Source organism: Bidens hawaiensis, unplaced genomic scaffold, assembly GCF_021521415.1.
Source record: "Bidens hawaiensis isolate Kalapana, Puna unplaced genomic scaffold, B.hawaiensis_p1.1 tig00003241_1, whole genome shotgun sequence".
In the NCBI taxonomy this organism is placed as follows: Eukaryota; Viridiplantae; Streptophyta; class Magnoliopsida; order Asterales; family Asteraceae; genus Bidens; species Bidens hawaiensis.
Window position 1 is genome coordinate 390325 of NW_027491177.1, and position 18711 is coordinate 409035.

The 18711-nt window shown below is 37.1% G+C and overlaps 1 pseudogene; it reads left to right on the forward strand.

Moving 5' to 3' along the window:
- Positions 1–462: 462 nt before the first annotated feature.
- Positions 463–1691, forward strand: LOC143622683 (mitogen-activated protein kinase kinase kinase 20 pseudogene; annotated as a pseudogene).
- The last annotated feature ends 17020 nt before the right edge of the window (positions 1692–18711 follow it).

Here is an 18711-nt window from a genome sequence, read left to right on the forward strand (position 1 = left end):
GTACGATAAAAGAAAAGGCGCTTACACGTCTATCAGATTATCTTAGTTAAAGTTCATGTATTTAAGTTGCATCTATCCAAATAATGCATTTTGATTTCAACTTGTATATAACATAAATCATCATATATTGATAATAGATTACATTCACATGTATCTCTAATGCAAAATAAAATATCAAAAATATAATATTCCGAAGTAAAAAACTAAAACGTGAAATTAATTAAATTAGGAAAGTAAGATCTTTTAATGATTATTAATTATACTCGGCTAATTTCCGTCGATACGGTGTATCTTTTGCCATCAAAGAAATTAAAGATATTTTTTAAGCGCGGAAAAAATAATATCACCCACGCTTTGCATAACTATCACGCGCTCTTTCTGTTTCCAAATTTTAAATTTCAATTTCACATAAGTATAATATAATCCAAACTTATTATTACAACTCCTATATATACCCAATTCTTTATTACTTGTTCCCCAATTCATTCACTATTTACAACCGTAGAGAAAACAATATTATGATGCATACGCCTATGGAGTTCGTCAGAGGTCAAACAATCGGCCATGGAAGCTTTGCAAAGGTCAGTCTAGCAAAACCCACAACTCATAGTTCACAATTCCCGCCATTAGTGGCGTCAAGTCTTGTGCGGTGTCACATTCGGCTTCTTTAAAGAACGAGTTTATGATCTTGGATGAGTTTAAAGACTGTTCGGAGATTATTAATTGTTACGGAGAATGTTACACAGTCGAAAACGGTGAGAGGTTGTATAATCTCGCGTTGGAGTACGCTTGCGGTGGATCTTCGGCTGATAAATTGAAGAGTTCGGAGAATTTAAGGTTTTCGGAGTCCGATGTTAGGAGGTATACGAGGTCGGTGTTAAAAGGGCTTCAGGTTATTCATCAAAAGGGGTTCGTTCATTGTGATATTAAGCTTCTGAATGTTTTGTTATGTTCGGATGACAACGTTAAAATTGCGGATTTCGGGTTGGCGAAAAAGGCGGCTGAAGGGTTTAATTTGGGGTACGAGGTACGCCGCTTTATATGGCGCCTGAGACGGTTGTCGGTGGGGAACAGGAACAAGCGTCGGATGTTTGGGCAGTTGGGTGTTTGGTGTCCGAGATGTTGACGGGTAAGCCAGCGTGGACGTGTACGGACTTCGGTTCGCTTTTGATGAGAATTGGCGTTGGCGCCGAAACCCCAGAAATTCCCGGGAAATTATCGGACGCGGGAAAAGATTTTTTGGGCAAATGTTTTGTAAAAGAGAGGTGTGAAAGATGGACGGCTGAGATGCTTTTGAAGCATCCGTTTATCGATGGTGAGGATCGGGTTTGTTTAAGCTCTCCGAGAAATCCGTTTGATTTTCCGGACTGGGAGATGGATACTGAGCAAGTGGTTTCGGTGACGCCGTTTTGGTCGTCGAAATTGGAATTGGAATTTGAATTGAATTCTTGGAATGAGGTGGAGACACGGGTGTCGGCTGCGAGTAGATTGCGGCAGTTGACGACGGTGGAGGTGGAGGTGCCTGATTGGTCTGTTTCAAGTGGGTGGGTCACAGTTAGATGATGTTAGCAGTTTCTTTGATGAAGATTTAGAAACTAGATTTTATTTTGGTTTTAATTTTGGGTATGAAATTTTGGATATAGATGTAAATATGGTTATACTGGTGGTTTAATGAACGAACTTTTAGATGGTTTATGATGGTTATTTATCTACTGGTGATATGCTTGTTTTTTGAATTATTCACACTGTAAAAAGTTTGCAATGAAGCATATAGATAAATACCTAACTAATGTAAAATTTATGCATAATAGTTTTTTTTTAAACGTCTACCTTTTTTAAAAAAGGCACAAATTAGCAAGTTGTTAGGAGACCTGAACCAACAAACAACCACTTGGAAATTAAAATTAACGTTCTTCACAACTTTGGCTCAATGAATGTAGAGGTTTAAATCGAAATACGATTTTGTGACATTTTCATGATAATTATTAAGAAAAAAAATTGCTTATTACAAATTTTGAATTCATGACCTATAATTTAATAACTACCAAGCCTACAACCACCCCAATGTAGTACTTTGAATATACTCTATTATAAAGTATCTATATGTAGTGTTTTTTGGACTTGGAGACCTTAATTTAATGTGACCTTAAGCTCTAACTTGTTTTCGCTGGCCCACGAGCCAGCCTTGTTTGGAGGGTGACCAAATCTTGTTGGAAAAGATGCCTTCGTTTCTCGCCTCCCAAATGCACCAACAAGCTGACATGATTATTTCGTTAAACACCTTTTTTCTTTTCTTGCATAACGGAGTTGATAAATGTAACGAAAGGTATGAACAGAGAAAGCCTTGACAGGAGGTAAGAAGGTGTTTAAAAGAAATAAAGTAAAGAAAGCATGTTAGTTGAGTCGTTGAGAAAGCATTTTAGCTGATAATGGAGATGGATAATAGCTTTAGGAAAGAAAAAGAAAAAAATCAGATTTTGTAGATTGTAAAAAAAATACAAAGTGCTTAAAAGATATAAAGTAGTTGTTCTGTAAGAAACTTAATTGGTGTTAAAAGTGAGATATGTAACTTGTGTTTGAAGCTACGGTATTCTGATACTGGCCGGTGTATAAGGTATTATAACCTAATGATTGTTCCTAAAAAATATATTTTTTAATCATTACTCATTATAATGTAGGTGTAGTTTGTTGACATCGAAATATATTGATAATGTTTATATAAAGTAGTTACTCTGTAACATCTTTAAATACTATTAAAGCAATACAATTTTGTCACATGTCTTTCTATTAGGGTGTCCACCTAGGCCTCTATGTCATCTTATTTCCATTCTAAGACTCTCTAATATGCTGCCATGTGTCATCTCACACACCATTTAAACCTTAGAATTTTCCACCATCATTTTAATTTCTCTCTCTCTCTCTCTCTCTCTCTCTCAAAATAAACCACATACACCATTTACTATTTACCACGTCCTCTCTTATTCAATCCACTGCCGACTCCATCTTTGGTATCCCACATGTTGCTACCGGGGTCTTTATGGAAACCCTAAGTGGCCGTGGTCGTCCGGTTGTGTTTTCCGGCTAACCTATTGCTGCCGGGTTCTATCTGGTAACCGTAAGTGGCGGTGGTGATCCAGTGGTGTTTTCCGGCGAGTGTACGCAACCGCCCTACAGTTTTCGGGTTCTATTTAGAAATCCTAGGTTGCGGTGGTTGTCTGGTTGTGTTTTCCGGCTAACCTACTGTGTCGGGTTCTATTTGGAAACCCTAGGTGGCAGTGGTGGTCCGGCGGTGTTTTCCGGCGGCTGTACGCGACCGACCTATCTACTGCTTTTGGATTCTCTTTGGAAACCCTAGGTGGTGGTGGTGCTTCGGTGGTGTTTTACGGCGGCTGTACATGGCTAATTGAGCATTAATTGAAATGTCGCGTAAGAAAAATCGAGCAAGGTAATATCTTTGTGAGGCAATTTTGTTTTTTTAATTAATGATAAATCCAAGATTAAGAGTCCATCCACTTTTGTTCATTGTTGATGGTGTTTGGTTTGGCTTTGTTGTAGGTGAATATTGGGTTGTCCGGCAAGGTAATATCTTTTTCCGGTAAGGTTTTCCGATATGGTTTTATATTTATTTTAATTGTTATTTCTAAAACGATTACAATTTCGAATTTTAAATTCCAAATTTAAGTTAAATTTGAAATTTGTAAATGGTAAGTCAATATTCCAAAACGTCTAAACTTACCATCATTACAATTTATTATTTTCTAAAACGATTTGATTTAAAAAGTTTAAATTTCCAAATTTAAATTAAAGTTGATTTTTTTATTTAATTGCTGGTCAAACGTTTAAGTTGTTAAGTTAAACGATTTGATTTAAAAATTTTAAATTTCCAAACGATTTGATTTAAAAAGTTTAAATTTCCAAATTTAAATTAAAGTTGATTTTTTTATTTAATTGCTGGTCAAACGTTTAAGTTGGTAAGTTAAACGATTTAATTTAAAAAGTTTAAATTTCCAAACGATTTGATTTAAAAAGTTTAAATTTCCAAATTTAAATTAAAGTTGATTTTTTTATTTAATTGCTGGTCAAACGTTTAAGTTTGTAAGTTAAACGACTTGATTAAAAAGTTTAAATTTCCAAATTTAAATTAAAGTTGATTTTTTTATTTAATTGCTGGTTAAACGTTTAAGTTGGTCAAACATTTTTAAATTGTCTGGTCAAACATTAAAGAAGTTCAATTTAACTTTAAGTTGAACTTTTTAAATGGCTGATTAAACACACATTCATAATGTCTAAAATTACCAACACAAACTTCAAATTCCTAAGTTTTGAGTATTTCCTAATTTTCACACATAGTGAGACATAAATGTCACAATTAATGCTAATGAATGTCATCATTTGGTTATGGAAAATGTTTAATAATTAATGCACTATAAAAATTCGAAATATTATTTGAAATTAAATTCTAAAATAAGATATATTACAATTGGTTATGGAAAATTTTTGTTTCCATTGTCAATATTATTATGTTTATTAGTTTCCAATCTCCACGGTCTTTCTATCTTATACGTTTGACTAATTTATAATTAGACATAAATGTCACAACTAATGATAATGAGTTTGTAACAAAATTGAATGCAAATTTCAAAGACTGTAATAAAATAATATTAATTATGGATCGCCTAAGAAAAGTAATAATTTAATGGTTTTTGTAATATTTTTTGTATTTAGGATCTTTGACTATAACAAATTTCGTTTAACAATTTTGGTAAACAGATTTATAACTTAAATAAAAATTTATTATATTATAATTTAACCAAATCATATAACAAAGTTGAAAGTCATTATTTGTAATTATTATTTTTTACGTGTATTCAAATTAATAATTCAAATATCAAATAAATAAGTTGAGTATAATTTATTTATTTTTGGAATTGACTATGTGGTTCGGTGTTTTCTAAAATTTTTAAAGTTAATAACTTCATTTAATATTGTTAACCGACTATTAGTTTTGATAGTTCCAGAAATTTTGATAAACAGATTTATAACTTAAATAGCCATTTAATATATTCTAATTTAATTCATTTTCCAAATATATACTCAACATAAAATGTCAATTTCTTAAATACGTGTCTATTACATTTTCTGTTTTTACGGTATATTCATATACGTTCGTTGGTAATGTCTTTAATAATATTCTCATTTAAATATAACAATTAATTTTCACGTTTTTAATATATTTTTTTTATTAAAATACGTGTATATATGGTATATATATTTTGTATCATATTTTTTCACCTTTAAATATTTTTAAATTCAACATAAAGTTTTTTAATCTTTCCAAATTTATTTGAAAATTCATTTATTGTAAAACGTTTTTATGTTTTGCAAGTTTAACAAAATATTAATGTCATTGATTTAAAAGTTTGTTGCAAGATTGGTAAAAAATTAAAAAAAAAATAATAATTTTGAAGTTGACTAATTTCATTTTTTTTAATATTTTGTAACTATTTTGAAATATTTCAAAACGGGTTGTCTAAAAGAGTATCAAATTTGTTATTTATACAATTACGACCAAAAAGGTTTTTATTGATATATATTTTCGGTTTAATGGTTTAAGTTATAAAAATGTTTTATGTTGTCATTTTACTTTGTTTGTTGTTGTATGTTATTTTGTTTTAATAAAAACAACAATTTAATAAAAACAACTTTATTAATGTTCAAATGTTACTCATTATTAAATATATTTAATTTGGATACTATTATTTTATTATATTTTCAGGTGGTGAAGCAAAATGAGTTTCTTTTGGTAGAATGTTTGATGAAGTTGATGATGGTTTAATATGAAAGAACATGTTTATGTCTTATGTTGATTTTTTTGGTTGTTCGAGGTACATTAACTTATTGTAACTTTTAACTTTTAATATCTAGAACATGTAAATGGCTAACATTTTGGTTCGAAAGTTTGAAGAAGTTTTGTGTTGCTTGAATTTGTTGTTTAAATTTATTATGTTTATTGACATGTTTTTCCCTAGTATACAAGTTAGACGGTGTTAAAAGTGAAAGATATAACTTGGGTTTAAAGCTAAGATTTTATTATACTGGCCGGTTTATGAGGTATTATAACCTCATGATTGTTTATAAAAAGTTTAAATATGAATATATTTTTTAATAATTTTTTAAACGGCTATGTTTTTTTAATGTCTACTGACTTTACTCCCTGTAATATGGTGTTTTGGACAAAAATCTGCTAAGGATCAAGTATCCAAATCTATTATGTGAGGTTTAGTGCTAAAATGATAACAACGATGTATATATGAAATCTTGATGAACACAGCGAAGATATGAACGAAATTGAGATGAACACCGTGATATGATTACGAGGGAAAAAACACTTGAATACGATAATCTCACTTCGGTCAAAACTTAACAAGGTAATCTTTGATCGAATCACTTCGGTCAAGGATCAACGAGGTAACCTTTGGTCGGATAGTGCGTGAATATAGTAATCACCGGCACAAAAAACCCCCGGGCGGTGAAAACTATCACCGTCAAGTTTATTAATGGTAAAAATCGGGTTACAAAGGTGGAGATATGATTAAAGATTACAAAGAATATCTAAGTGTGTGAACTAGCTGCTAGAGAGAGTTCTATAGAGAGTGTTTGTGAAAATCTGCAGCTAATGAGTGTGTAGTGACCTATTTTGATCATATCTCAATATAAATAAAAATAAATGCTAACTAACTCCTATTTTTATGGCACTACTCCCACCAACTTAATCTTTACCATTGACCACGTGTTGGAGGTGCCTTGTAGCATAATATTATGTAGACCACGTCCTTGAGCCGTTACACTTGATAAATATCAGCCTTCATATAAGAAACAACCGTTAACAGCACCAAATACCGAGGATCCATGATCCTGACATAGCTCTGGAACTCTTTAGAAGGATAATTGATCCAGACATGTCTTCAAGAATAACATATCCTCCACTTCTTCCACTAAACGTGTTACAGCCATTTGACCACGTGTTTGACAAGTCCAATAGCGAGATATCCGGTGGAATAAGTCTTGGAGCCGTTATACTTATTAAATAACAACCTACACACAAGAAACAATTGTTAATAATACCAAGTACTGAGGACCACTGATCCTGACAGGATCTGTCTAAGGATAACTGATCCAAGAACATATGTCAGGATAACGTATCCACAGTGTCAATTTCCGTGCCCTAACAATTGCCCCCAAAATGGCGGTTGTGATAAGATCACAGCTGTCATTTTGCCTTTGAAATCAAACTTCCTGCAAAAACATATGAGATTTGACAAGCTAGATATAATTATCAAATATCTAAAGAGTTTCCTTGGGAACTTCCCTTCTGGCTATATACCCGAAACCTCTTATTCTTCCTGCAAATCATTAACAGCTAGTAACACATGTTTAACCAGGATAGATGGTCTATATTTTGAACGGTGAAGTCCGGGTTAAAACTTTTAGTTAAGTCCAGGTGACTTATGTTTAATAATAATTGAAAACTTTTGACTATTCGCTTGTTACTTGTTATTTTGAAAGTTTGTTTAATATAGCTTTAGACTTGTTGAAAGTTTTGAGAAATATTCTTTAGTAAAAAGTTTTTAGGATAAAATATCCTTGCAAAAATCAACCAGGATCTTAAATCCTTATAAAAATAGATTGAGAATAATGATTCCTTATATCTATAAAGATATAAACTGAAATCAAATAAGTGTAAACCGATAAACTGAAATCATACCGTAAGGTCTAATTAGACCTAGGTTACCATCAGTAATGATCCTTCTGTGATCCTGGTAGAAGCAATTTAAGGATTTTGAATCCATAAGTCTTGATCTTCATAATGAACTTAGAAACTCTGTTGCAAACAACTTATAATGTTAACTGGGATTAAACCCAACAAGCTGGGGACAAGCCCAAATAATAACTGGGGACAAGCCCGTGCAACTGGGGACAAGCTCGTGTAACTGGGGACAAGCCCGTGTAATATGGGGACAAGCCCATGTAATATGGTGTTAAACTGGGGACAAGCCCAAATACTGGGGACAAGCCCAAACTGGGGACTGGCCCAAAGATACGGATGTTAACTGGCGATATGGCCCTTGAGAAGAGGTGAAAACCCTTAAACCTTAGGAAATGGTACGTCTACCATTATTCGTAGGATCCGCCATATAGCCGGAGACAACGAAATTGTCAGCCACTAAGCGTGTACTGGTCCCGCTGCCCCGAACTATACGTCGGATAGCGTGCGCAACTGGCGATCGTGAGAAAGGTGAAAACCTTTAAACCTTAGGGGATATGACCATCGGGGGTCATACCCAATCGTGGGCAAGGCCAAGGGAAATAGTAAAGTACCTTATATGTAAAGGAGAGGTGGCCAACCTCTTAGACATTGAACCTCTTATTGAAATCTGCATTGTTACTTAAAAACTTGGAAAAGATAAATGTTAAGAATATATTATCCTTACAATAACAAGAATATAAAATAGATAAGTAATCAGATAGATATTACCGATTTTAGGATCCTTGATCCTTTAAGGATAATATATTCTCTCAGGATACTGGATCCTGATTAGAAAAAAGTAATTCTTTAGGTGGATAGCATTCCATGCTTTTGGTAGTCTATTGCCTTCCATTGTGAGCAAATGATATGCCCTCTTTCCTGCTTCCGACTCAATCTGATAAGGTCCTTCCCATTTGGGCGCTAGCTTCCCATCAGCTGGATTTGTTGTGTTTTGGAAGGCTTTCCTTAATACTAGATCTCCTTCTTGAAATCTTCTGATTCTGATATTTTTGTTGTATGCCCCAGCTACCCTTTGTTGATATGTTGCCATCCCGATCTTGGCTAGGTCTCTGAGTTCTTCTATAGTATCCAAGTCTTCAAGAAGGATTTCCTCATTGGCTTGAGGATCACGGATGCTCGTTCTCGCAGTAGGAACCACCATTTATGTGGGAATTACTACTTCGGATCCAAACACCAGTGAAAAGGGTGTTTGACCTGTTGCATTCTTTGGAGTTGTTCTGTCTGCCCAAAGGAACATATGGAAGTTCTTCAGCCCATTTTCCCTTCTTGGATCCTAGCTTCTTCTTCAGATTGTTGATGATGATTTTGTTGCTAGACTCTGCTTGACCATTGGCTTGAGGATGAACCGGAGTGGAAGTAATCATTTTGATGCCCCGACTGTCACAAAAGTTAGTGGTTCTATTCCCGATAAATTGGGAACCATTGTCACAAACAATTTCAGCAGGAATACCAAATCTAGTTATAATATTTCGTTTAATAAAAGATATTACTTCCCTTTATCGGACTTGTACAAATGCTTCTGCCTCAATCCATTTGGAGAAGTAGTCAGTCATAGCAAGCATAAAGACTTTTCCACCGGGTGCTTTTGGTAGCTTGCCTACAATATCCATACCCCATTTCATGAAAGGCCATGAGGAGGATATAGGATATAAAGGTTGCAAGGCCACGTTACCGGTGCCTCACATCTGGGCGTTGGATTTACTCATCAACATAGTTCAATTCATCAGAGTTAATAACATACGCGAAATATAAAAACTTTCATAAACATTACATTAATCCATAACTTGCCTTAAAATAAACACCTTGTCTTTCAAAATATCATAATATTAAACATAAACGTCTTCCTATGCCAGCCTCTTATTCAATGTCACGTGTTCCTCTCAAGCGAACTGTCTCATTCTACTCACATGCGTGCATACTAAAAGTCAGCTACGCTGAGTGAGTTCTAGTTAATAACATAACATACTTTACATACATACATACATACATACATACGTACTTTCATTCATACTTTCATGATTCAAATTCTACTTTACTCTATTCTATTATGCCTCGGATATTATTAGGGTCCGGTCCCTTTTTCTGCCATGGATATCATTAGGGTCCAGTCCCTTTTCTGCCTCGAGATTATTAAAGGGCTCGGTCCCTAATCTGCCTTGGATATTATTAAGGTCCAGTCCCTTTTCTGCCTCGAGATTATTAAAGGGCTCGGTCCCTTTTCTGCCTTGGATATTATTAGGGTCCAGTCCCTTTTCTGCCTCGAGATTATTAAAGGGCCCGGTCCCTTTTCTGCCTTGAATATTATTAGGGTCCAGTCCCTTTTCTACCTTTCTATCCCTTACATTCATTCATAACATACATACGTATCATTCATAGTTCATACATAACATTCATATTCATAATCATAACTTGGCAGTACGTGCAACATCCGAAGATCGTTCACATACCGACAAGCAATCATTCATACATTATACATAGCATTCATATTCATAACTATAACTTGACAGCACGTGCAATATCCGAAGATCGTTCACGTACCGACAAGCAATCATTCATACATTATACATAGCATTCATATTCATAACTATAACTTGACAGTACGTGCAATATCCGAAGATCGTTCACGTACCGACAAGCAATCATTCATACATTATACATAGCATTCATATTCATAACTATAACTTGACAGTACGTGCAATATCCGAAGATCGTTCACGTACCGACAAGCAATCATTCATACCGTTCACATATATCACATAGGGCATACACTTATCACTTAGGATAAGTGTATTAACAAATCACATCGAGTATGCACACAGCCCGGAAAACATAACAAGGAATGGGGCTAGAAACTCACCTGGATCCTGTTGCATTCACCGTTAATCGTTATCCCCTTCTTTAACTGAGCTCTGCTGACTGTATAAGAGTTACAAGTATCAATACTCGTTTGATCTAGTCTAGTGGCCTAGCATTAGCTCACTTTTACTTAGCACTTTTACGGTTGTCCTTTATTTTAACATTCTAGCGTTTTATCTCATAGGTTCTTACATTACATACATCCACGCGTATGCACATATAGGTATGCATATACAGGTTGCCATGTACCTGGGTTACAATATAAGCGAACTTGGTTATAAGGCGAACTTATACATTTTAGCGAACTTAAAGACCAGGCGAACTTAGATATAGCGAAGTTTACAATTGGCGAATTAGCGTGCTGCGAACTTAGCAGCGAACTTGTACAGCGAAGTTAACCACAGGCGAACTTGCATGTAGCGAAGTTATCTATGGGCGAACTTAACTTGGCGAAGTTGCCCAGCAGCTGCCACTGTTCGATCTTAACCCCCAAAATCATCTCCGTTTCATCGTGAAATTCTTGTATATGATATTAACCAAACCCGCGATCATTCCCAAGGTCATTTTCGGGTAAGACTCGGCCCGAATAAGCATAAAGTTTGGACCTTTAAGCTAAAACGTTCAAAACTAGATTTAGGACTTTCTTTATCGAGCCATTCATAACCGCAGGTTCGTTAAGTTAATTTTTAACATCAAGTTTGCAACTTTATCACATAGTAAGGTCCGATTTACTATACTACTAAGTTTCATGCAAAACCGACTTCGTTTACTCATTCTTTTCACAAACCGAACACTACTCGTTTTACCCGAAACGAACCAACTAACCCGTTTATTATCAAGTTCATTACATTAACAAAAATCGTGACCCGATCTATCATCCTACCAATTTTCATGTAAATTCGTTCATGAAAAGTAAGCCTTTTTAGCAAAAACGTACCTTTGAGGTTTTTGTTTGAAATCACTCGAGAGGCTCAAAACCATATCAAACGAACTCCGATTTGAGTGACTCAAGCGGCCACGAAACCTTCTCGTCCCGATCTACAAACCCATCAGCTCACCTTCGTCGGAAATGGCCGCTACAGTCGCCGGAATAGTGAAACAGTGGCCGGAAATCTTCATTTTTAGCTGCTATGGTTTTGCTGATAAAAATCGTACTTCCCGACCTCTGATCTAAGATCTAATCGGTGGGAATCTTCATTTATATACCTTGAACACTCATTTAAAATTTGAGACCGATCCGACGGCTAAATCTCCGGGAGTCTTTGTGGGTGGTTTTCTCAAAAACGGGAATTGGGTTAAGTGTGTGTTTTGATGGTGTAGGCTATGGTGTAGAGATGTATGAAAATGGAAAGGATTAGGGTTTTAAGGGGTATTTATACTCACTTAAGCCCATGGACCTTAGGCCCATCTTTCCTTTTTGATCCATAATTAATTACATTTAATTAGCCTACTTATCCTTCCATCTTTATCATTTTACTATTTTTCTATTAATTCAAGTAAACTTTTCCATCTTAAATAAATAATATATTAATTATTTATTTTTAGAAATTTCGGGATGTTACAAAGGCTCCGCTGGCTGATGAAGGATGTTTGCATGTCTTTGACAAGCATCACACTTCCTTGAATACTCCACTGCATCCTTCTTCATTGTTGGCCAGAAGTATCCAGTTCTAAGTATCCTAGAAAATAGTGCTCTTCCACCTGTGTGGTTGCCGCAGTCTCCTTCATGAAAATCCTTAAGTACTTCTTTGATCTCAGGATCCTCGATGCACCTCAAGTATGGACCTGCAAGAGATTTTCTATATAGCATATCATCTAATAAAATGTACTGTGATACCTTGAGTTTGAAGGATCTGGGATTCTCTGTTGTTGGAATTTGTCATGTTTGTATGTACTTTTTGATCGGGAGGATCCAGGATCCTTGATTGTCCGAGGATAATGGATCCCAAAGCACAATCTGCTTATCATTTGTTATTTCCCCAATTTCTTGCTCTCCTATTGCTGGCGAGAGTATGTGAATAATTGGAATCTTCGTATTTTCTGGTATTTTTATGGATGAGGCTAAATTTGCCAAAGCGTCTGCCCCAACATTTTCTTCTCTTGGTACATGTACTATACTAAATACCTCGAAGGATTTTGCTTATTCCTTCACAGTTTCTAAATATTTGATCATATTTTCACCTTTTACGGTATAAGAACCGTTAAAGTGGTTAGTAATGAGTAAATAATCCATATAAACTTGAAGATACATGATCCTCATATTTTTGGCTAAGAGTAAACCTGCTATAAGTGCTTCGTATTCTGCTTCATTGTTGGTAGCTTGGAATGCACATGCAATGGACTGGGGTATTATGTCCCCCTGTGGCGATTTCAGTAGTATGCCCAATCCCGTTCCTCTTACGTTGGATGCTCCATCTGTGAAGAGGATCCAAGGATCCTTGATCTTTTCCAGTTGTTGTACCTCCAAGTCAGCTTCTTTTTGTAGATCACAAGTGAAATCAGCCACAAAGTCCGCCAGTGCTTGAGACTTGATTGTTGTTCTCGGCTTGTACTGGATATCATATGCACTTAACTTCACTGCCCATTTGGCCATTCTTCCTGATAACTCTGGTTTTCTAAGAACATTCTTCACAGAATAATTAGTTCTCAAAATAATAGGATGAGTTTCAAAATAATGTCTCAATTTAGTAGAAGCCATAATTAAAGCAAGAATTAATTTTTCAAGATGAGAGTACCTGGCTTCTGCATCTAACAGACTCTTACTTACATAATATACGGGGTGTTGTTCACCTTCATGATCCTTAACGAGAACAGCACTTAATGCATTACCTGAAACTGCTAAGTATAAATACAAGGATTCTCCATCCACAGGCTTCATTAAGGATGGTGCTGAGGATAAATAGTCCTTCAACGACTTGAGTGCCGCCTCATGTTTTTCTGTCCATTCAAACTTCTTATTCTTTCTAAGAATATCGTAGAAGTCTTTACATTTCTCGGAGGATCTTGAGATGAATCGGTTGAGAGCGGCTATTCTTCCTGTGAGCCTTTGGGCATCCTTTGTATTTGTAGGAGATTTCAAATTGAGGATAGCTTCAATCTGCTCGGGGCTTGCTTCAATTCCTCTCGTAGTCACCATATATCCCAGAAACTTTCCAGCCTTAACACCAAAGTGGCATTTTGACGGATTCAGTTTCATGTTATATTGGTCAAGGATGTTGAATGCTTCCTCGAGGTCTCTAAGGTGATCCTCAGCTTTCTTTGATTTTACCACCATATCATCTATGTAGACCTCCATAGTCTTACCCAACTGATCCTTGAACATCATGTTGACTAATCTTTGGTATGTTTCCCTTGCATTTCTTAGTCCAAACGGCATAGCAGTATAACAATATATGCCGGTAGTAGTCATGAATGCAGTATCTTCCTGATCAGATAGTTCCATCTGAATTTGTTGAAATCCAGAGGAAACATCCATGAAAGTAAGCATTTCATGTCCTGCTGTTGCATCCACCATGGAATCTATATGTGGCAATTGGAAAGGATCCTTGGGGCATGCCTTGTTTAAATCGGTAAAATCGACACACACCCTCCACTTTCCATTCTTTTTTGAAACAACGACCACATTAGCTAGCCATCGAGGATATTGAACCTCTCTGATCATACCGGCCTTAAGAAGTTTTTCAACTTCTTCTTGAATGATCTTGTTCCTCTCAGGAGCGAATTTCCTTCGCTTCTGATGGACGGGTTTAACAGATAAATCAAGGCCGAGTTTATGAGTGATTATCTCTTTTGAAATACCTGTCATGTCTGAGTGCTTGAAGGCAAAAGTAGATCTTCTTTGTCCTAAGAAGGATATTATATCCTCCTCAATCTTACTAGGGATACTGGATCCTAAGAACACCTTTATTTCTGGATCTTCGGGGTCCAATGATACTTCTTTAAGGTCTTTCTCCCGAGCTTCCAGCACGTCCCTAGGATGTTGCTGTAATTTCTATGCTATGGTTGGCTTGGCTGTTGGCTTCATTGACGATGAATAATAGTTCTTGGCCTCTGCTTCGTCAACTACTATCTTTACAACTCCCCAAGGAGTAGGTAGCTTGATGCACTGGTGATAAGTTGAGGCTACAGCCTTCATTCCATGGAGCCACGGCCTACCTAAAATAACATTGCAACAGGAAAGGTTATTTATAACACAAAATTTTTGGTATGAATTTAACCCTTCGATATAAATTGGGAGGTTGATGTCCCCCAGTGTCTTCTTGGTTTCGCCACTGAAACCGACTAGCACCGAAGTTCTAGGAATGATTTCTGAATCCGGGATGTTCATCTTCTTAGGGACATCATGTTGGATAATGTTGACCGAGCTGCCACCGTCTACTAGGATCCTGCGTACATAATGGTTAGAGATAAATAAAGTAATAATCAAACCGTCGTGATGAGGATCCTGAATGTTCATTTTGTCTTCCTCATCGAAGAAGATTCTCTTGTCTGTTGTTAAGGTGGTTGACACTATTGGCCGATCTTCGCTATCCATCTTTATCTCTTTAGCGAGTCTTTTTGCTGCAGAGAAAGAAGTTCCACATATGTCTGAACCACCTGAAATGAAATTGACCGTTCGCACATCCAGCTTGTCCTGGTGAGGATCCTGGATCCTTGAATTGAAGAAGATTCTCTGATCAGTCACTCGAGTAGTGGGGATGAGCGGTCTTCTCTCGTCTTCCAGTTCGAATTCTACTACGGGATCTTCTCTTATGGTACAAGAATCTTGAAATAATTCGTAGTCTCTGGAGACAAAGTTGATCACATGAGCATCTGGCGGTGGCGGTGTTGCTTTCTGTGGAAGGTCTTCGGGATCTTGGATTTCTTCCTTCCCAATAGTTCTTTAAAGTGACCCATGCTCAGGAGGTAACCAATTTTCCTCCTTAAGCCGATGCATTCGTCTGTTGCGTGGCCAAAATCTTCGTGGAAAGCGCACCACTTAGACTTGTCCTTGAAGCCGACAACCCTCTCATTTTTTCTAGGCCACCTTGCTTTTTCTCCCAGATCCTTCATAGCACAGATCAAGCCATGAGTATCCACAGAGAAACAATAATCGGAGATGCAAGGATAGTCTTCATCTTCATCTCCTTCTTCAACTTCCCGCACGTTGTGATTATTGGGCTTGGCGAACGGCTTTGAATTGTTGTTTCTATTCCAGGATCCTTTATTCTTTATGGGAGTTTCTTGTTTCTGACTTCGTCTAATGTCCTGCATGGAGTCATCACTAAATCATCATAAAAGGGGGAGCTCTTATGAATTCCCATCTTGAATGCTTCAACAGCAGTAGTCATGTCAAGATTTGGGATTTCTAGAGCTTCCTTGCCGAATCTGGTGACGAAATCTTTAAGGGATTCATCACTAGGTTGGACAACACGATATAAATCACTGGTTAACCTTTCAAATTTCCGACTACAGGAAAACTGAGTGTTAAACAAGTTAACTAAGTGTGAGAAAGAAGTAATTGAAAAGGGAGGAAGACTTAGCAGCCATTTTAGAGCGGCTCCCGTTAGTGTGGATCCAAAGCCCTTGCATAGGCAAGCTTCTTAGAGTCTCTCCGGAATAGGATTGATCTCCATCCTTTCCCTATACTGTGCTACATGTTCTTCAGGATCAGTGGTCCCGTTGTAAGTCTTCATATTCGGAGTCTGGAACCGCTTGGGGATTTCAGCATCACAGATAGGCGGAGCGAATCTGGATACTTTGTGGCTTCCCTCGTGTATCTCAGGAATTGGTCTTATGACCCTGGGAACACTGGATATCATATCCTTGAGCTTCTGTAGCTCCTTGGCCATAGCTTGGTTAATACCTGCATCCTGCATGGAACCACGGTTAGCATCTAAGGATAAAGGATCGTACAAGTTACCTCTTTGCTGAGTGAAGGTTGGCATCTCGGATGAGTAGATGGGATATGAGGAGTATGCGATAAGAGTTGGTCCTCCAGAGGCTATAGTCTGCATGTGGATAATGTCCCCTTCATAGACTTCGGAGGATCGTTGATGTTGGACGCCCGAGGATCCTTGATTCGGAAAGAAGGATCCTTGATTCGAGATGAAGGATCCTTGAGGTTGGGTACCATAGGATCCTTGTGGAAGGATGACCGATCCTTGCCGATAATATGAGGATCCTTGATTCTGTTGACCCATGGACCCCTGTTGAAGGATAGATGATCCTGGCTGAAATAGCGAGGATCCTTGAGTCTGTTGACCCATGGACCCCTGTTGAAGGATAGATGATCCTTGAGAGAACTGAGCCATGGATTCTGGACTGGTGAAATTCAGCATCCTTGGCATCAGGGGGGTGAGATCCTCTGCTGGCCTCTTGTTCTTCTTGAGATCCTCTATCTCACGGAGGATCCTATGATTAGTCTTGTTTTGCTGCTCCATGTATGCTTTAACCTGCGAAAACATAGATGAAACATCATTGTTAGTATTAAGCACCGGGGCAGCAGCAGCGGTCCTTGAGCTCTGAAAGACTGGCAGTTGCTTCTTGCTCCCAGCAGCAGCAGGTCGTTGCGTTCCCGTGATTGGCGGAGGAATCGGTGGCAAAGTCCTCGATGAGAGAGGAGCCGTGGCCGGCATGGTTGATGAAGCAGAGGTTGATTGAGAGGCCATTGATAGTGATATGGGTATGAAAAAGTTGAGAATGATAAGAATAATATGGATTACAACACCAATTGCCCCACGGTGGGCGCCAAATTGTTTTGGAAAAAAATCTGCTAAGGATCAAGTATCCATATCTGTTATGTGAATTTTAGTGCTAAAATGATAACAACGATGTATATATGAAATCTTGATGAACACAGCGAAGATATGAACGAAATTTAGATGAACACCATGATATGATTACGAGGGAAAAAGCCCTTGAATACGATAATCTCACTTCGGTCAAAACTTAACAAGGTAATCTTTGATCGAATCACTTCGGTCAAGGATCAACGAGGTAACCTTTGGTCGGATAGTGCGTGATTATAGTAATCTCCGGCACAAAAAACCCCCGGACGGTGAAAACTATCACCGTCAAGTTTATTAATGGTAAAAATCGGGTTACAAAGGTGGAGATATGATCAAAGATTACAAAGAATATCTAAGTGTGTGAACTAGCTGCTAGAGAGAGTTCTATAGAGAGTGTTTGTGAAAATCTGCAGCTAATGAGTGTGTAGTGACCTAATTTTGATCATATCTCAATATAAATATAAATAAAGGCTAACTAACTCCTATTTTTATGGCACTACTTCCACTAACTTAGTCTTCACCATTGTCCACGTGCTGAAGGTGCCTTGTAGCATAATATTAGGTAGACCACGTCCTTGAGCCGTTACACTTGATAAATTCAGTCTTCATATAAGAAACAACCGTTAACAGCACCAAATACCGAGGATCCATGATCCTGACATAGCTCTGGAACTCTTCAGAAGGATAATTGATCCAGACATGTCTTCAAGAATAACATATCCTCAGTACTCAGTTATTTGTGACACAACAAGAAGTCCTATAAATCCGCCACTTCTCCCACTAAACGTGTTACAGCCATTTGACCACGTGCTTGACAAGTCCAATAGCGAGATATCCGGTGGAATAAGTCTTGGAGTCGTTATACTTATTAAATAACAACCTACACACAAGAAACAATTGTTAATAATACCAAGTACTGAGGACCACTGATCCTGACAGGATCTGTCTAATGATAACTGATCCAAGAACATATGTCAGGATAACGTATCCACAGTGTCAAATTTCCGTGCCCTAACATATGGTATTATGATATTTTTTATATTCAGTTAATGTTAAAAAGAGGACTAATAATTGCAAAACTAAAGATCTACTTTCTAAATCAAAGCAAGTTAAAACTCCACGTATTGTGACGGCTCAAACTTGATTCGCGAAGAAACCCTAATGTTGTCACTGGTTACCTAGCCGTAAACCCTTAAACCTACACATCGTGGCAGTGACACGACAAGAACCGGAAACCCTAACCCCGCGTTGGGGTGG